At 36.2% G+C, this 21,408-nt stretch overlaps 1 protein-coding gene across 1 annotated transcript in view; it reads left to right on the top strand.

Annotated features, from left to right (window-relative positions):
- Positions 1-7,295: 7,295 nt before the first annotated feature.
- Positions 7,296-21,408, top strand: part of DNAH1 (dynein axonemal heavy chain 1) — a 199,825-nt gene continuing 185,712 nt past the window's right edge. The window contains exon 1 of the mRNA XM_087924016.1: positions 7,296-7,558. The gene's annotated coding sequence lies outside the window, so the exon portion shown is untranslated. The remainder of the gene's footprint in view (positions 7,559-21,408) is intronic.

Below are 21,408 nucleotides of genomic sequence, written 5' to 3' on the forward strand. Positions count from 1 at the left end.
TGGACCAGAAGCTGCACTGCAGCTGCATCACTACCCACTTCAAACCCCTCCGAGCCATACATGAAGCAAACCGACACCCACTATGAAGATGCAGCACGACCACGAACTTGAAGCCAAACAGCAAGATCACAGCTCACCAACTCAAATCCCCCAGCAACTAAGACTAACCTGAGCACAACCAAGCCCCCACCTGAACAGAACACGCCTCCAACCAATCAGAACACGGCCAACCCCCCAACCAATCAGAACACAGCCAAACCCCCTACCAATGAGAACACACCCCACCCAATCAGAACACAGCCAAGCCCCCACCCAATCAAGTCCCACCCCCACTAGCAGTTAAAAGGAAGAAGCAGCTGCAATCTCACATCACTCTGAGAAGCACAGAGCCGGAGACAGAAGCCTGAAGATGATGAATGAGACTTCATCGAAACGTTGCCTAGATACTTCGAATCTTACGCGGGAGAAAACCCGAACAACCAAAGATCCATATATATATATATATATATATATATATATATATATATATATATATATATATATATATATATATATATATATATAGTACATTCCTTAAAATACACACTAAATTCTTAAAAACATATATATATATATATTGTTTTTAAGAATTTAGTGTGTATTTTAAGGAATATACCAAGCAGAATCGATTGAAAATAGGTATGTGTTATAAAATAGAGGTTAGAAAATGAATGTTATAACTGTAAAGGTGTAACTTAAATTTTTAAACAAGATTTGAAAAAAGATACAAAGGTGTTACACTCCAGTCTAGTAATTACAGGGGAAAATTTGTTTAATGAGACAAGATAATATGAAATTGTACACAGGAGAGACGAAAGTATAAAAAATTGATTAGAAAGATTTTAAAAATTAGAAAAAGATATGTAATTGAATTAAGAAACGAATGAGCTAATTTAAAATAAGGCTATAGGAAGTAAAGAAAGGGAAAAGCTATTGAAAAAATTGCAAAAATAGTTATAAGATATGAATTAGAATGTATAAGATAAATATTTATTGAGTTTATGTCTGTATGGAGAAGTGATAACCGGGGGCCACAATGTTCTCAAAAAAAGATATTTTATTTGTATTTGTATGTTTTGTGAAAACTTAAATAAAACTTTTATTTTAAAAAAAGAACATTTTGCTGGGCTCCTAAACTCAGCAAACCACTTCGTCTGTGTACCACATCTAGATATATGCTTCCCTGATAATGTCATAAAAGCGGGGGCGTGGGGGGGGGGATCCACTTTCTGACAACATCCTTGCTGGACCTATTTTCAGAGAAAGTACAGTTTAGCCCCACAGAAAGTGGCTGCTGCCTGTGGTTCATCGGGTGATCTCCACTGCCCTCTTGTGGACACGTTGCTGCCCCATCTTTAAAATGATCCAAAATGTGATGGATGCTACAATTTCTTGAAAGTGAAGATTGACAAGTAAAAATGCTTTGCTTTGATTTCTGACTTGCTTTAGATTTCAAAACATATTCATTTCCAGAAAAAAGGAATCATGCATGAGCAATACATTGTTAATAATAGAGACACATAATCTACCAGGGAATTCACTACTTCATGACTACATGACTTCATGACTACTTCAGCTTCAACCACAACAATACAAGAGCACACAACGGATACAAACTCAATGTAAACCAATTCAAACTTGATTGCAGAAAGTACACCTTCAGCAACAGAGTGGTCAATGCCTGGAAGGCACTACCTGACTCTGTTGTTACATCCTCTACCCCCACTCCTTTAACCTCAAACTATCCACTATTGACCTCATCCCATTCCTAAGAGGTCTGTATGGGGCGTGCATAAGTGCACCATTGTGCCTACTGTCCCTGTCGTACTATCCCCACTTATTCGTACCTATTTCCTATATTCTTACTCATGTTTATACTTATACCTATTATCTTGTAAGCGATTGACAAATCAAATAAATTAATAAAATAAAAATAAATAAATAAATAAATTGCAACCCACTGGGCAATATGGCTCTCCCTCTCTTTCTCCTAACAGGACTAATGCTTGGGAGAGACCTCCCTGTTTTCTGTGGCTTCCGTTTTTCTGCATTAAAAACAATTCAGGAAGATGGCCTTTCTTCAACTCTGTCTGGTTCCTCCAACTCCAACTAAGGTATTGACAACTGTGGCAAGAAAAGTCGTAAAAGTGGGGCAAACTCACTTAACAATGGTTTCACTTAGCAACCTAAACTTTGGGCTCAATTGTGGTCATATCTCAAGGACTATCTGTATTTACTTAGCAATCCTGGAGATCCCCTGCCATCAATCACAGCCCATTTTGCTACTGTTTTATTCTCCCCACATCTGCTGAGAACGCAAGAAAACTAAAAGGAAACAAGGGGTTGCTTAGTCAGTGGATGGGAAGGCCTGGAAGGACACACCATTTTAAAAAGTAATAAAAGGAAGGAGTCACTACTTGGTTTTATTTCTCAAAATTAGTCCCTGAAAATATCCATGCGGGTCTGGAAAGTTATTTTACATCTTCAGTGAAGACAAATGCCGAATCTTCAGCTTCCCTGCAACCTCATTTTCCTTTTAATGTTTACTTTCCAATTATTCAACAAACCAAATCACTTCAAATACTGTGATATAAGATTTTCCATTAGTTGGTTTCAACTAATTTTGTTAGACACAAAAAGGGGAGTTTATGTGCATACCTCGTTGTCTCTTTGCTTTTTATTATAGGGAAATTAATATTTGTGTTCCCTTTTCATTATTGGACAACAGCCCCATATTCTGAAGGAAACCTCTTCCCAACCTCCCAAAAATACTTTTCTTGACACTATCTATTGACCCTGCTGGATATCACTTGAACATGGTGGTGCATATCCAAACCTGCAGTATTTTACCACTTCTAGTCCTCTGTTTGCACTTGCGACTTCCAAGCATCTGAAATTAATGGGGCTCCGTTCACATATGGTTTGGTTTGCAGTTGGCCCTGCCTTCCAATCCATCCGATCTACAGCAATAGCCTGCAGCCAATTGCCGTGTGTAGGTTGGAAACCTAACGTTCTTAGAAATTTTAGAAACTGGTACACCACAGCGTTGCGTCTTGAGTCCCTTACTCTACATTCTTTATGTGCATGACTCCATTCCCACTCACTCTAGTAATACTATTACTAAATTTGCAGATGATACAACAGTGGTGGGACTCATCTCCAGGGGCGGGGATGAGTCTGCCTACTGAGATGAGGTATACCGGTTGCTTTCGTGGTGTGGAGACAATAACTTGATCCTCAACACCAATAAGACCAAGGAGCTTATAGTGGATTATAGAAGGAAAAGATCAGACATCCAGCCCTTGCTTATCAATGGAGACCAAGTGGAGCAAGTGGCCAGTTTTAAGTTTCTGGTTGTTACCATAAAAGAGGACCTCATCTGGGTGATCACATTGCAGCCCTGGTCAAAAGGGCCCAGCAGAGATTATACTACCTGAGACTTCTCAGAAAACAACAACTGAATGAAAACTGCTGGTGACCTTCTACTGCTGCACCATAGAGAGTATCTTAACTTACTGTACCTCTGTATGGTTTGCTAATTGCACAGTGGCAGATAGGAAAGCACTCCAGAGGGTTAACATCATTGCCTAGAAGATTGGTTGCCCTCTCCCCTCTTTGGAAGAGCTTTATAGCTCCCACTGCCTTAAGAAAGTTCAAAACATTCTCAAAGATCCATTCTCATCCTGGGAACCCTGTTTTTGAACTATTACCATCTGGCATACAGTACAGAATAATAAAAACAAGGACAAATAGACTGAAAAACAGTTTCTATCCCAGGGCAGTAGCTCTTTTGAATTCTACTGTATGGTGCACTGTTGGTGGGGTGTTGGGGGTTTTCAATTCAATGTGTGGAGTGTGAAGGATGTGTGTTTGTGTTTATTTTCATGGTCATGGTAGTCACTGAAGATGGTGTTTGATTTCATTGTATGAGGTGCAATGACAATAAAGTAAACTAAATTAAAAAACTAAATTTTAAACAATTTTACATTTGTATTACTAGAGATTAAATATGAAATAAACTCATGCTCTGGGTCCTTTACAACCCCCTAAATCATAAAGAAAGCACAAATATGTCCATAAATATATTTGCTTATATATAAGTGGCCATCATTTTTTTCTATCAGCATTTATATTCAGGCAACTGAATTACAAAATTGCAATTTTAACTTAAAACTATGTAGTCAATGCTACTTATTCAAAATTTCATTATTTCACTGGGTAATGTTTTGTAGATGCTAATTCAGATCATTCTTTTTTTACTTAATTGTCTGACCTTAGTTTTTTTTAAATCTGAAACATACCTAATGCTATCTGAAAGTGTTCATGCTATGAAATTGGTTCTTTGTTATGAAAGTTCACGCTGTACTATCAGTGGAAACAACTTTCCAACTATGCACATATACCTTTCCATTTGTACATAGCTACCTGAACATAAAACTAATTCTAAGTCAATTTGGCTTTTGACTTAATAAAGTAAGGCTCATTGATTGAAATGAGATTTAATCCCATGCAAATGTACGTAGAATTGAGGCCTCATTATTTTCTTAAGTGTCATCATGCTTTGTTCCTTTTGGAGAGTTTGGTAGAAGATGAAGATATTTGTTATTATTGCACTTCTTTAATTATCTACAACGAAATTGGCAAATCAGTTTCATTTGTTAAAAACATAGGTCTTTTGTGCATAATTTCTTGGAGCTCCTGCTGCGTCTATACTATTTAGTAACTTTAAAATCTGTAGCAAGAAAGAATGTCTTTTATGTAGCTTTTTTTGTGAAATTAGTTGAAGAAATTTATACTGAGAATGTGTGTGTGTGTGTGTGTGTGTGTGTGTGTGTGTGTGCTTAGACTTGCAGAAGTTAATGAAAAACAGAGCCATTCCATTGTTATCTCTATATAGAGCAGTGGTGATGCAGTGGTTAGGGTGCAGTACTACAGGCTACTTCTGCTGATTGCCAGCTGCCTGCAATTTGGCAGTTCGAATCTCACCAGCTTAAGGTTAACTCAGCCGCACATCCTTCCAAGGTTGGTCACGTGAGATCCCAGATTGTTGGGGGCAATATTATGCTCACTCTACAAAAACTGCTTAGAGAGGGCTGTAAAGCACTGTGAAGCAGTATAGAAGTCTAAGTGCTATTGTTATTGCAGTAAGAAGAGAGATATTTTGGGTCTCTCAGTTCCATGAGATGTCTGTCGCTTAGGTTATACATAATTGTATTGTGGCCAGGCAGAAATCAAATCTGATTTTACCAAAAGATCATCAAAGAACAGAAGACAGGCTATTGAGAGAAATTCTTACAAAGAAAAGTGAGATCTGAGAGCTTGAAAGCTCCTGTTTCCTGCAGGCATCGTAGAAATTAACCAAGTTTTACTTGATTAAAAAACTGCTGATATTCCAGATCAACTGTATTCCGGTGTTTATTTAACTGGGTGATTCTGACACAGCAAATACTGGAGTACTTGTAAACTTTGATAACAAAGGACTGTGTGAAGACAGTTCTTCATTACCAGCTTGCATTTCATTGTGGACAAAGTGGGTTATGTTTCATTTAAATGATTTTGGAGGAATTGTTTCTTTCATGTTGCAGAAAATGTTTTTACTTTACCAACGCCACCTAAGTTAGCATCTGTGTTATCTAATCCCGTTAATCTTTTTTGTAACTTTGCTTGCCAAAGGCCTTATAGATACCTCCACATCATGTGGAAGAAGTTTCAGCTGTTTTTGTTGCTGTTATTCAGTCAGTCACTTCCAATTCTTCATGACACAATGGACATCATTTTTCAAAGACAGTCTGTCAATAACTGCTTCTGTAAGCTTATGTCAACACTCAGAGTCACTAGCCACTTTGTCTTTTTTATTGCCTTTGATTTTTCCAAGCATCAGGGTCTTCTGCAGTGATTTGAGCCTTTGCATTGTATGTTCAAAACATGCAGCTTTAGCTTTTTAGTCACATTTTCAACAAACACACTTTTGCTTCATCCAATATTGAATTATTGGTTCTTTCATTTCAATGTATTCTGAACTCAATTAAAAGTAGGCTTTTTAAAAATGTGATTCAGTTTCAACAAGTTTTTCTCATTTCCAATCACCAAAGTAATATCCTATCTGACATTGCTGATGCTTCTGCTAAAAAAATTAATTCAAATTTATATTTCTTGTTGTCCAGCATTTCTCAATATATATTCTATGTAAAAGTAAACAACAAAAAAGATGATATATAGCCATGGCATACTTTCTGCTTCTGAACTATTCAGTCACTCCATATTCCATTACAAATGTGGCCTTCTACTCGTTATACAAATTCTTAAACTGGCAAATCAGATACATTTATGTTTTGAAAGGATAGCCACAATTTATTGTACTCTGCAGTCAAAAGTTTTTGAAGACTCAAGTAAAAACAACAATTTTTTTTAAAACTGCCTTGCAGATAAGAAAGCACTCCAGAGGGTTAACATCATTGCCCAGAAGATCATCGGTTGCCCGCTCCCCTCTTTGGAAGAGCTTTATAGCTCCCCCTGCCTTAAGAAAGTTCAAAACATTCTCAAAGATCCATCTCATCCTGGGAACCCATTTTTTGAACTATTACCATCTGGCAGACGGTACGGAATAATAAAAACAAGGACAAATAGGCTGAAAAAAGCTTTTATCCCAGGGCAGTAGCTCTTTTGAATTCTACTATGTAGTGCACTGTTGGTGCTGTATTGCAGTTTTTCAGTTCATTGTGTGGAGTGTGAAGGATGTGTGTTTGTGTTTATTTTCATGGTCATGATGTGCACTGAAGATGGTGTTTGATTTCGTTGTCTGAGGTACAATGACAATAAACTAAACTTTTTCTATCATCCCTCAGCGACCGCCAAAATGGGATCTCTTGTTGTCTCTCATCTACTGAATCCACCTTATACATCTGCCAGTTCTTGTTCCACGTCCCGCTGAAGCCCTAGGTGGCAAAATCTTGACATTAAGTATGAAAGGATATGAAACAAGTGCAATTACTTGGTAGTTTGGGCATTGTTTATCGCCACTGTATTTTCTACACCCACTTCGAACTGCAGCTCCCACGTTCATCGCCTTGCAAGCGTTTTTAGCAGCGCGGCACCACCCCCAATAGTTCTCCAGCTAGCAAATATCCGAGGGGCAAAGAGAGCACCAACTTCCGATTAAGCCTTTGAAGCTCGGAAACTCCGGCCTGCCAATCGCCAGCGCTCTTCGCTTTTATTAAGAAGCAACCAATTTCTTGGCCGTGGGGGGGAAGAGGGGGAACGGTCGTCGGAGAGAAGAGTACAAGCCAAGGGGTTAAAGAGAATTAAAGTCGCCGAGTAAAATCACTGAGAATTAAAGTCAGACTAGGAAAGGAGCGGAGATTATGACTTTTGCTCCGGAAAAGAGGAGCGCCGCCGGCCTTGCAAGCCTGAAACTTGGAATGGTTTAGTCCCCCGCTTCCCCCTAGCAACCCTCGCGGGCGTCCTGGAGCTTGGAGACCGAGCGGTTGGCCCGGCTTAGGAAGGGAAGCCCGCAGGCTCGGTGGGTATCGGCGGGGCTGGGAAGGGCGCTGGGAAGCGGGGGTCGCCTCGTTTCTGGAGGTGGGACTCGGGTGCCGTGCAGGCTCCGTCCGAAAGCCTTAGAGCAGCCGTCTGAAATCGGTCACCCAGCCGGTCTGTGGGGGTCATGAGGGCAGCCCGACCGGTGGCCGGTCTGGGTGGACGTTGCAACGGGGTGTTTTGAGGAGGGGTGTGTGGGGTGGGTCAGCCCCTCTGGAGGGCACAGCGGGAAGCGGGTCAGGCCGCTTTAAGGCCCTCTCGGGTCTGTGGTTTCTCTGGGTCACGGATCCTATAAATAACAGGCGGTGCCCGGTGCAGGTTAGCACAGCTGAGCAGTCGGGCAATACAGTCCTCGACTTACGACAATCCGTTTAGTGACCGTTTGAAGTTACAGCGGCACTGGGGGTAAAAAAAGTGGCACAGGGCGTTTTTCCACCCTTACAACCCTTGTAGCATCCCCATGGTCAGGTGATCCAAATTGGGATGCTTGGCAACTGAGTGCTATTTGTGGCAGTTTCAGTGCCCTGAGGTCTCTTTCTGAGGAGCAGAGTCAACTTCGGGGAAGACAAATTCACTCAACAACCGTGTTGCTTAACTCAGCCGCTGCAGCGATCCTCTTAACAACGGTGGCAAGCAAGGTCGCAAAATGGGGCAACACTCACTTAACAAATGTCTCGTTTAGCAACAGGAAACGTTGGGCTCAGTTGTGGTGGTAAGTCGAAGACTGCCTGTATGTTCCTGCAATAAACAAATAAGTAAACGCTAGCTTGCTGAATAATGCACCGTGGGTTGGGTTCTCCATAACGGGGCTAAAGCATAGTTTGCAAAGCACAAGGACCTAGTTCCTTCAAGACCCTAAGCCACAAGCAAGCCAAAGACATTGTGGTCCAGTATGTTGTGAGCCATTTTGCAGAGTTGGTATTATTCAATACAAGCTAAAGTGAGAGACCATGCTGGAAAGATGCTCCTTATTGAAACAGCTATTGTCTGAGGATTTATTCAGTCACAGATCAACCCAAGTTAAAGGAAGGATCTGGCAAGTAATGCCCCATAGGTGGGGTCCAAGGCAGAGTATGGCCATTTCAACATATGGCTGGCAGAGCCCAAGATCATGATTGTTGCTATCAGTTCTAGGCGGAAGAAAATATTCAGAAAATATTGGCCCAGTGTGGTTTGGAGCATTACAGCACTGTTTTTCAAGAAGGAAGTGACTTCAAAATCTGTAATAACATAGTCTTAGTTTCTTAATGGATGCAAAATATAAGCAACTAGCTCGATACCCATGCTTCGTTATGGGACTGTGGTCAGGCTTAGTTTATGGGGAGGAAAATAAGGGGGGGAATTCTGCCTCTGCCTACCAACATCCATCGGTATTCATCTGGCTAGCATACTGTCAGTGTATGAGAATTGAGGGCTGTTTGGAAACTGAAACAGTATTTGCTGTGTGAGCAAGAAGGAGACAGCAAGGAGCCTGGGCATGGCTTAGCTCAACTGTTCTGTACTAAAACTGAAACTCCTCTGTTTGTGTTTTGCATTTGGAACAGATTTGTTTTCAGTTGGGGAGGGGGAGTAGAACTCCTTAGCATGAGAGCGTATTAATAATAATATACGAAATACTAATGCTCTGATGGTCATTTCAAAAAATCCTTTCTTAATGAGCACCTAGAAGCCAAGAGGAACATATATGCCAAATTTCAAGTTTGTAGGCTTTACGGTTCTGGAGATTTTGTGATGATGCGTGAGTGGTATTTTGCTTTTAGATAGATAGATAGATTTAAAAGCAAAAATATAAGCAAAATGTAAGCATTTTTGTCAAGGACAAATAAGTAAATGTTCCATAACAAAGTAAGCACAGAAGAAACATATAATGATGCACACAGTGGAGAGTAAAAAGGGAAAAAATTAAAAAGGAAAAAAAAAGACAAGATATATATACAAAAATAGAGTAAAACAACAAAATTATTTTAAGAACAAGTAAAATACCAAATCCTTACAGTAGAAATTTGTTGAAAATCAAATACACTTTCACTATCAAAGGGAAGTCCTCATGCCACTGACTTCTATGCAGCAAAAGAGGAAGTGTTATGAAAATTCATTTTGTAATATGAGAAGGGGATATAAGATAAATCAGCATTCAGCCAAACATTTAACAGTTAAAAATATAGACCAAGACAAAAGAAACTTCAAAACATGATGTTAAAACAGAGGTATGCCTACAGAACCTAGAAAACTATTGGAAAAGATGGAAACCTGACCCTCTGGCATTGCTTACTGAGAATTGTGATCCACTGGATTCTCTTCCCAGGCAAGTACAGGTACACAGACTTTCGAGGATTGTCATGAGTTATTCCAATTTCAAAACCCAGGGACCATGCTGCCAAAGAGCATTGTTGGCAGGAGAAAAATGCCATTTTCTGGAGACTCCTCAGTTAAGTGATGTTTCATCTAATGATCACTTCACTTAGCGATGGAAATTCTGGTCCCAATTAGGTTCGTCAAATGAGGACTATCTAATATAGAATTTGTCACCATGAGAGATTGTCTCTTACAGTTTATGCCTCTGCTGTGTGATAAGTTCCCATCAGGAATATGTAATTGATTATAGTTCTTATCAATTACATAGTGTCAATTTATGGGACCGAAGAAATAGACCTTTTCTGCCATAGCACCTAAAGAACATTCCCCAGAGATTTGCATGGCTCCCATCCTGGCTTTCATAAACAGGCCTTAAAAACCAATTCTTCCTAGGTATGTGGTAGGCCTCTGGTAGGAATATTTATGTCTAGGTTATTTTATTGATATTTCTGAACATTTATTGTACCTTTTTACTTGTTATTTTGTTCTGACTTGATTTTAATATATACCACTTAGAGTTGTTATGGAGTCTGATGGCATTAGGAATTTGATAAATAAATTCATGAATCCAAAGACAAAAGGAAGATAGAAGGTGACCTTAAAACACAAAAACACTTGTTTGAACTCAGGCAATAAACTATTATCAGAGAATAAAATAAAGTAAGAAATTTCAAGATTGTAAAGAAAGTTGACGAGAGCAGACCATTTTTTTTTTCAGCCTATATTTTCAGCCATTACACAAAACAAAGACAAACTAAAACTTATGTAATTAACTTCAGGTGTGCAAAAATCAGATCTGAAAAACATTTTTTTAAAAAATGGTATTGGGAACTTTTGTCATATACGTTAATCTGCCTTCATTCTCTTGCCTTCGGGCATTTAAAAATAGCAAAAGGCACGTAGTTTAAAAATGAAACATTGGAGGGAAAATGAAAGATAGAGCAAAGGCTTTTTTTGAAGTTGCAGAAAAACATGCTCCTTTCAAATAACTTGCTTGTTTTCTTTCTCCAAGCCTTAAATAAATGGTAAAAATAAAGATTTTTGAAGTTTCTTTCCATACATGCATATATATTTCATTACTACTATTCTTGTGAAGAATGGTGTATAATAAGGCAGTGAAACAATTTCCAGTAAAAACAAGCAAATAACAAAAATTAAAATTCATTTTAAAAAGCAGCCTATGAGGTAGTTTAGTTCTAGAGAAGTTGTTTACCTTGTGGATGCTTTTGTTAAGTAACATGTTTGAATTTTTGTTTAAGCAAACACAGGATGGAAACAATTAGTATCTTCCCAAGGAGAAAATTCCATAATTAGGACACTACAATTGAACAGTTTTTCTTCTAGCCACCATAGTGTCAGAGAAACTGAGTAGTTGCATCAGGATTAGGATCTAAATCCTGATTGGCTTTAAAACTAAACCCAAATTTGGAAATCAGATGGAAGGGCTTCTTGAGCATTTGATGAATCTACAGTTTCACTAATATATTGGATCCTGATTCAGATAATTTAAGACACAATAAACAATCGGAGATATTCATTTTTCCTGAAATGCACTGAACAACAAAAATTGTATGGCTGCAATATTTAAATAAGATGGTTGCTGCAAGGTGGCAAAATGATGGTTTAGTATGATTAAAGAATGTGTACAAAGAAATTGTGTTTTATTAACAGCAGAAATTGATGTCTGTACAGATAATTATTAAAATCTTCTATAGCCCAAAGTTTGGTGCTTAATCCATAAAATCCTCTGCTCTAAGGAAGAAAGTGCGCATAATTATTAAAATCTTCTATAGCCCAAAGTTTGGTGCTTAATCCATAAAATCCTCCACTGTAAGGAAGAAAGTGCGCAGTTGGCATATACAAAAGGCATCTTTGATCCATCTTCCCGAGTCTAGAGCAAAATGGAAGCAATTTCCAAATGACTACCATCAGTCACCACAAAAGTTGTTATATTGAGATTATAATAAGCCAGACAAGGTTGCCTAATGGACTCATTTTTCAGTGGATGAAATGCAGAGTCAGCTGCTGCAGATCAGTGCCAAGTGGTTCCCTTTTTAATCAGCAGTCAGAGTGGGTCTGCTTAATTAAGAATAACTGTCATACAATAGTTACAGTAGCTAGAAAAGAACCAGCAAACCCAGATTTTCAAGAGTTGAACTTGCGGAATAACTTCTGCCTTCTTTGAATCAGGTTTAATTTCCTCAGCTGAGATAACATGCTCTTATAACAACCTCTTCAAAACCAAAATGATTTTTGTTTTATTTAGTTTATATCCTTTGAGAGTTTAAATAGGACTTGATCAAGCCTATAATATCTGTGGTGCTTTTTCAAATGGGGAAATTCTGGTGGCAATTCTATTTGCCAAAACGTCTGGTGCATCTATGTTAGCAAATCAGATGCACCTTGCATAGAACCACAAAATGTTATCTATTTGTACAACCTTGTTTATGCCCCTCCCCAGATTAATGCAAAGCAGATATAATAATTTATAATAAATCAATATTGTAAATATAATAATATAACAACTAAAAATGAGGCTTGCCTGCTCCAAAGAGGATGAGTTATGCTAGAGGCTCAACCACACTGGGCATGTTCATCGGAGGAGCAAAATGAAGAATTCCTCTCCTATATACAATATAAGTATTTATAAATTACAAAAACCCATGCCAGATTGTTCGTTTCTCAGATCAACAAGAACTTTGCGAGGTGTTGGGACTTCCAGTTTGCCAGGCTTCGGTGACGGCAGGGATTCGCGATCCTGCGCGATCCCTGCTGTGCTAGCCGTCTTGGTGCCTCCGATCCTGACAGATCTGGAGGATAAGGCTGCCCCGTAGAGGCAGCCAAAGACAGGGGGATCCGGATAGGGGTTTGGGGGTATCGCAGACCTCCTCCCCAGCCAGCAAAACCCCCTTTTCTCAAGGCAGTGGAGCGGCAGTCTGTAATGGCCGCCACAAAGAAGCCGGCAGCTGGACAAGACTGTGCAGGAGGAAGAAGGAGAAAGTTGTAAAGTGAAAGTTTTTTGGCTGAACCGGGACTTTTAAGATACACTTAATATCCTGAAAACCATGATCTTTTGGATGATACATTATTTCCAGTGGAGGTTTTTAAAGCGGCGAATGGAAGTGCTGAAAGGGGAAGTTTAATCTCCCTCCCTTACGGAGTTAACAAATGGACACTGAAAAACCTGCTTTTTTATAGAAGGTAAAAATTTAAAGCTCTTTGTTACAAGTGGGAAGGGAGAGGACTGAAAAAAAAAACTTATATTAAGATTTTGTTGGAGGAGATGCCTTGAAGATTTAGAGACTAGAAGTTAACTGCAATAAGGCTTTAAAATACAGATTGGGTTTTTTTTCTAATTGACATTACCCCAGGAAGAGAAATTGCAAAGGGAAGAACTTTGTGCTTTGTTTGGACTGCTTGATGACTCTGGGACTTTGGGGAACTGTTTTAAGTTTGGAAATATCTTGGTTGGTTTAACAAGAAGAAGAGGAAAAAGAAAAAAAAGAAGAAAAGGTTTATAATGGCTTTACCTCTTGATGAACTAAGAAAAGAATATGGAAAAACAAGGAAAGAAGGCAAGGACGCTGTGGGAGAAGCATTTCACTTTTTAGAAATGGCGCTTGCTATTTACCAGCAAACGAAGAAGAAGAAGAAGAAGAAGAAGAAGAAGAAGAAGAAGAAGAAGAAGAAGAAGAAGAAGAAGAAGAAGCAGCCATTTTTAATGAATCAAAAAGTTTGATCAAGAAAGAAAAGAGAAAGAGAGGAAGGAAAATGAAGGACTTAAGACCTAAAAAAACACCCAAAAAAGCGAAAAATAAGATGCAAAATCAATACAATGTTAGAAAGCAAAAGAAAAGAGGAATACAACAGAGAGGGAAAGCTAAAAAGGCAGAGGTTAGGAGAGGAGGGGGTAAAAAGGCTAGGTGGGATGAGAAAGAAAGGGAAAAGGGGAAAAAGCCACAAAGGTATGAAACAAGATGGGAAAAAGCAAAAAAATTTTAGGGATAAAGGGTAATGCATAATTTAAAAAAAAAAAAAAAGATTCTGCAAAGTACATATGATAGTATTGTCGTATTTATATTAGAAATAGAAAATTAGAATTTTATAAGATCTAATAAAAGATTAAAATATTAAAATGCTTAATAATGATAGATTCTAAGATTTAATAAAATATTAAAGAAAATGTTTAAAATATTTAGTTTAATTATAGAGTTTAATGGGCTATTGTGTTGATGTTATTATAGATTTATTATTGCAGGATCTGTTTTTGAAATAGACAATTGGAATGTTACAAGATTTAATAAATTAAAATATTAAAATGTTTAAGATTTAATGATAGATTTTAATATTTAATTATGTACTTAACTATTTTATAGATTTATTCTTTTTTTTTCTTAAAATTTAGTAGGTAGAATGTACTAAGCAGAATCAGACTGGGATCTAGGTGTTATTTTAAATGTTAATCTAGGGGAACGATAGAAAGGCATCATAATCCGATTAGTGATTTCAGGAGAAATTTTCTTTTTTTTATTATAGAGAATGAGATAAATGGTTAATTGGAAAAGAATGGACAAAAGATACAAGTGTAATGATTTAAATAATTTATTATGAAATAAATAAAATAGAATTAAGAAGATTGAAAAGCGGGGAGGAGTTATATAGAAGATATAGAATGGTAAACAAGATAGGTAATGGTATATAAGATGAGCATGAATTTAATTGAAGTCCGTACAAAGAGAGGTAATCTGGGGCCAAGCCACTTTCTAAAAAGAAGTTTTATGTTTTTGTGTTTTGTGTGTTTATGTTTGATTGAGAATTAATAAAACCTTGGAGGAATGTCAGATGAGAATAATTGTAAACAAGTCAGAGGGAAATATAAATATGATGATTATATAACAGATAAATATAGAAAAGAAATGTAATTGAATAAGAGTAAAGAGAAATAATGAGAAATTTGTTAAAAGATATTTATGTGTCCATATGGAAATGGGGTAAATTAGAATTATGTGGTATAAAATAATGTTTTATCTGCCTTGTAAAGATTTACAATGGAAAGAGGTTTTATGTTTTTAATGTTTAATGATGTTATGTTTTGTTTGTCTTTAAAATTAATAAAATTTGTTTAAAAAAAAAAAGAACTTTGCGAGGTGTTGGAGTTCCTGGCTATCTAGTGACAAATGACACAGGACTATTGACTGTGCAAAGAGGGCCAGCAGTTGCAGAACTACTGGAAGAAAAATTGTTTACCTGTTTCAGATATACAAAGACAACAATGAAATAGTGATCTGTTGTTACAAATCAAATTACAAATTATTACAAATTACAAGTCCAACAAGAGGAGGATAAGAAGAAAAGAATGCATTAATTCTGGAAAGAAAACATCCAGACTCAGAAATAACACAACAGAAGCTAGCAGATCAACATAAATTTATAATACAAATTAAAGTATTCACAGAAGCAGAATGGGAAGAACTGCAAAGATCTACCCTGCATGGCAAAGAAATCGGAAGCTTTGCCAGAGTAGATCAGACAGTAGAGGCAAGCCAGGGGGAGTCTGCAGTAGAGGAAGCAGCATAGCTTATTGAATTGTTTTCATTTACAAACCAGACAGAAAGAATAAAGCCTTCTAACTAAAAAAAAGGAATTGAAACAGAATAATTGAGCATCTAGAGCAGCACAAAAACACCAATAAGGTTGCCTTCACTGAAGCTTGTTGTAAAGAAACAACTAGCAGAAATAGCAATAGCACTTATATACAGCTTTGCAGTGCTTTATAGTTCTCTCTAAGAGGTTTACAGAGTAAGTGTCAGAGGTGGTATTCAGCAGGTTCTGACCAGTTCTGGAGAACTGGTAGCAGAATTTTTTAAAATAAATTTTTATTGGTTTTTAAGACAAACATAGACAGACAAAACAAAAACATCAAGCCATCTTCCATATATATACATACAGTGTGTCGGTTGATTTACAAATTGTTTTGTGCTTCCATTTGATAGTCATCAATTACAATTACATTGTATATCTCATATTTTCAATCAAATATTAGGTACATTAATATCATTGTTAATCATTTGACTATACTTTTATTCATTCATGTTTTATGAAATAATCCATATTTTACTTAATTTGTTTTATGACAGTTCATATTATCATCTCAAATCTATCCTACGATCATTTTGTAGATATAATAAGAAAAGAATACAGCTTTATATATTTATTATTTTCTAAGAATCTACATATTTCATTACCATGTTTTATTGTCTAACCATTGATAGAATAGATCCCAAATTTTATAAAATTGTTTATCATCTTGTTCTCTGATTTCAAATGTAAATCTACTCATTTCAGCACATTCCAATATTTTCTTAATGATTTCCTCCTGTAATGGTATTTTCTCATTTTTCTAGCTTTTGGCAAATACAATCCTAGCCGTTGTTAATACATTTACAATTAGGTATTTCAATTCTTTACTATATATTTCAGGCAAAACTCCCAATAAAAATATCTCTGGTTTCAAATCTATATGCTTTTTTGTCATTTTTTCCAACTACGTGTGGATTTTAGTCCAATATTTTTTAGCATCCGCACCTGTCCACCACATATGGTAATATGAGCCAGGTGTCTGATGACATTTCCAACATTTTTTGGATTTGTTCTTGAACATTCTTGGTATTCTTGTGGGGGGAAAATCCCACCTGTAAAACATCTTATACAAATTGTCTTTATATGCTGTTGACATTGTCATTTTATAATTTTGAGACCATAGTTTTTGCCATTTCTCTGGATCAATCCCATATCCAAAATTCTTCCCCCAAGCAATCATAGTTTCTTTAACTTGTTCTTCTTCTAGTTTAATTTCTAATAAATATCCATATAATTTTTAATCACCTTTTCATCAGTACCTGTCAAAATCTTATCTAAATCAGTCAGTTTATCATAGAAACCTTCTGTTTTAGAATCTTTATCATACCTTGAATGTATTTGTGCAAATGAAAACCAGTTCATCTTTATACCTTGTTCCTCTAGTTTTTGTACAGATTTAAGTTCACCCATTTCATTCAATATTTCACCATATCTAACTGTTTGTTCCTTTTTATATATTATAAGATAACAAAATGCTTCAATAGTCGATAGCCAGACTGGAATTTTCAAATAACATTGTCTTTTAATCTTCTCCCAGTTTAACCACAGAGACTCCCATATATAATGTCTTCTAAAATACCCCTGTGTTTTAGTTCCTTTATACCATAGAAAAGCATGCCACCCCAACAACAGATCATGTCCTTCTAATGTCAACAATCTAGTATTACTTAATGTTATCCATTCCTTAATCCACATCAGCTTGGTAATACAACTCCCAATTAGGCAAACCATATTCTCCTCTTGTTCTGGCATCTTGCAAAAGTTTTAACTTTATTCTCGCTTTCTTACCTTGCCATATATATTTCAACACAATTTTATTTAAATCTTCAAAATAATCTTTTCCAAGCCTAATTGGAATTGTTTGGAACAAATATCAAATTCTGGGTAGTATATTCATCTTGATTGTTGGTATTCTCCCTATTAATGACAGTTGTAAATTTTCCCATTTTGCCAAATCTAGCGCTATCTGCTGCTTAAGTTTGATATAATTATTCTCTTTTAGTGTACTACATCTTGCTGTCAAATGTATCCCCAAGTACTTGATCTTATTCGTGTCCTGGATTTTCAGTACATCCACCAGTTCTTCCTTTTGTCTTGATAGCATATTCTTTGTCAAGATCTTTGTTTTATCTTTATTTATTTTCAAACCAGCCACCTTTCCATATGTCTCTATCTTTTCTATCAATTTTGATGCTGTTTCTAGTGGGTCTTCTAAAATGAAAACCAGATCATCTGCGAATGCTTGCAACTTGAATTCTTCATTTTTAATTTTCATTCCTTTTATATCCTTTTCTTCTCTAATATTTCTTTTAACACTTCCAAGGTTAACACAAACAACAAAGGTGATAGTGGGCACCCTTGTCTTGTTCCTTTTCTTATATCGTAGAGTCTGTCAGTTCTCCCTCTATCATTACCTTTGCTGTTTGCTGATGATATATAGCTTCTATTGCTTGAATAAATTTTTTACCAAAGCCCATCTGTTCCAGCTGTAATTACATGAATCGCCAATTCACATTATCAAATGCCTTCTGTGCATCTAAAAATATCAAAGCCATTTGCTTTTCAGGGTGTGCCTCGTATTAATCCAAAGTGTCCAAGATTACTCTCATATTGTCTTTAATTTGTCTCTTTGGCAGAAATCCATTTTGATCAGGGTGGATAAAATTGTTTAAGTATTTTTTAAGTCTTTCTGCCAATATTGAAGCAAAAATTTTATAATCTGCATTTAGTAAGGAAATAGGTCTATAGTTCTTGATTTATAATGGATCGCCCTCCTCTTTTGGAACAAGTGTAATATAAGCTTCTGACCATGATTTGGGTTTCTTCTTCTTTAACATAACTTCATTCATAATTTCTAGCAATGGAAGGTTGATCGATTCTTGTAGTGTTTTGTAAAATTCTGCCGGAAGTCCATCTGGGCCTGGTGCCTTTCCATTGTTTTGCTTCTTAAGTGCTTCAGTTAACTCCATCATCGTTATATTGCTTTCTAACGTTGTTTCAATCTCAGTAAGTATCTGCATTATCTTACCTATCTTTACCTATCTCTGTAAGTATCTGAATTAGCATTCTGTAAGTATTGTTAACTCTTTTCTTATCAATATTCTCTTGTGTGTATAGTTTCCCATAATAGTCTTGTATAATTTCATTTTTCTCTTTACTACCATCGCAAACTTGGACTTGGTCATCTATTGCAATATTTTCCTTGATTCTTTCTCCTTTCTCAATTTGTATGCTAACCATCTACCTGGTTTATTTGCATCTTCAAAATAGTTCTGTTTTGCACCTCTGATTTTCAGTGCTAGTTCTTTTTCCATTAGTCCCATTTTATGTTTAATTATTAATTATATCCATTTTTAACTTAATGTCCTTTTTCTGGGGCATTTTCTGTAGCTCTTTTTCAAGCCCTTTATACTCATCCTATAATGTCTTAGAGTTTAGTCTTTTCATGGTATTTCTTTTCCTTGTATAGTCTATTATCAAGCCTCTGGCATATGCCTTCATTGTATCCCATATGTTCTGCATTGATGTATCTTCTTTTTTGTTTTCTCTAAAGAAGAAAGCCAGTTCTTTCTCCATCTACTGTATGAAGTCTTTTTCCTTTAATATAGTATTATTTAACGTCCATCTAGATCTTCTTCTTCGTCCTTTCCATTTAATTGTCATTGGATTGTGATCTGCCCAAATACTTGCTTCAATATTTATTTCTTGAATATTAGCTAACAATTCTCTTGACATCCATATCATATCTATTCTGGACCATGATAAATGTCTGTTTGAATAGAAGGTGTATTGTTTAGTCTTAGCATTTCTTTCACTCCATGTATCTTTTAAATTTATTTCATCTATCATTTTAAAAAAGGATTTAGGGAGAGTCTTTCTGTTTTGCTTTGTTGTTTTCTGTGCTGTATAGTCCAATTTATTATCTACAATTCCATATCATATCTATTCTGGACCATGATAAATATGTGTAGAAGGTGTATTGTTTCATTTTAGCATTTCTTTCCCTCCATGTATCTTTTAAGTTTATTTCATCTATCATTTAAAAAAAAGATTTAGGGAGGGTCTTTCTGTTTTGCTTTATTGTTTTCTGTGCTGTATAATCCAGTTTATTGTTTACAATTCCATTAAAATCTCCCATCATAACTATATTAGCATAGTCCAGTTCAATTATTTTCATATGTAATTTTCTATAAAAATTTTCTTGATTGTCATTCGGGGCATAGATTGCAATCAGGAGTGTTTTCATATTATTGTCCATTATTTCCACCATTAGTAATCTTCCATCGTCATAGATCTATTTCGCTGGGATAATATCTTTAATGTATAAAACCACTCCTCTTTTCTTGAATTGTGTCAAAGAAGTAAATATTTTCTCTAATTTTGGCTGTATCAGCAATTGTTCATGTTGCTTTTTAATATGTACTTCTTGTAGGCAGATTATGTCAAATTTTAATTTATCTAATTTGTGAAAGGTTTTCCTTCTTTTAATGGCTGAGTTAAGTCCATTTATGTTAATTGTAATCAGTTTTTTCTCTTCCATGATTATATTTTATAGGTAGGTTTAGCAGCTCTCATAGATCTTGGTTCACGTTGTTCTTTAACCACCACCTTTCCTCCTACTGCACCTTCCTCTTTTTCGGTCACTCTTTGGCAGTCCTCCTGGAATTCGATTAGTGACATTTCTTTTTCTGCCTCCTCCTCTTTCCCTCCAAAATATTCTGTATAAAATAATTCAGCTTTCTCAATTGAGTCAATTCTATATCTCTGTTCTTGCCATGTGAACATTAAACCTTCTGGAATCAGCCATCTATAATTCACCTCTTTTTTTAAGTAGCATTTTAGTCAGAAATCGGTATTCTCTTCTCATCTCTCTCACTCCTCCAGGTACTTGTTTCAGGGACCACAATCTCCTTATCTTTATAATTCAATGTTTTCTCTCTTGCCACTTGCAATATTTGCATTTTAATGGCTTTCTTTGTAAATCTGTGTAAACTTCTCCTGGTAAGCTATTTCTCATTGCATATCTTGTGAAGACTCAATAAACCTTGTCTATTCCATCCATCATCTTCTCTTTGGTTATTTCCAAAGCTTCAGCCAAGATTTCTTTCATTATCTCAGCTAGGTTTTGTCCCTTTTCTTCCTCTATGTTTTGGAATCCATCTCCCATCTCAGCACCCCACTTTTATCTCGTTCAACCACAGTTAATCTGCTATCAATATCTCCAATCTTCTTATTTCTTTGTTTATCTTCTTCAATTTTTTGGAATCTCTCATCATACTTCATCATCATTTGTTGAATGTTCTCCACCTTTTCATCAGTTTTTCCTGTTCTTTGTTCAATGTTCTCTGTCCCCTTTTCAATATTCTCTGTTCTTGTTTATATATTTTGAATTCCTTGCATAATCATTTGCAGCAGCACCTTTTCCTGTTCTTTTTCTTACTGTTACATCCTCTGTATTGAGCGTTGTCCTCCAGATGGTGAAGAGGAAGAAGTAGAAGTTGAAGGACCAGCCGCTGTTAGTTTCCTACTCATTTCAGACAATTAACAATCTTCAGGTTCTTCTAGACCTTAATCCACTAGCAAAATAGCCAATTGTAATTCCAAGTAAAAATAGTGGGGAAAAAAGAAGCCAATAAGAATAATAAGAATAAGAAAAAAATTCTTCAGGTTCTTGTATACCTTAATCCAACTGATTGGTTAGATAGCAGTAAAAACTCAAAAATGGAAGAAAAGACCACAAACACACAAAAAAAGAAAAAATTGTTAAATCCTGGAACAGGCCGAAAATAAAAAATAAAAAACTAAAGGAGAGAAAAGAAAAGTTCCTCAGGTTCTTCA

This window comes from Pseudonaja textilis, chromosome 2, assembly GCF_049901715.1.
Source record: "Pseudonaja textilis isolate UNSWEBS1 chromosome 2, rPseTex1.2, whole genome shotgun sequence".
Classification (NCBI taxonomy): Eukaryota; Metazoa; Chordata; class Lepidosauria; order Squamata; family Elapidae; genus Pseudonaja; species Pseudonaja textilis.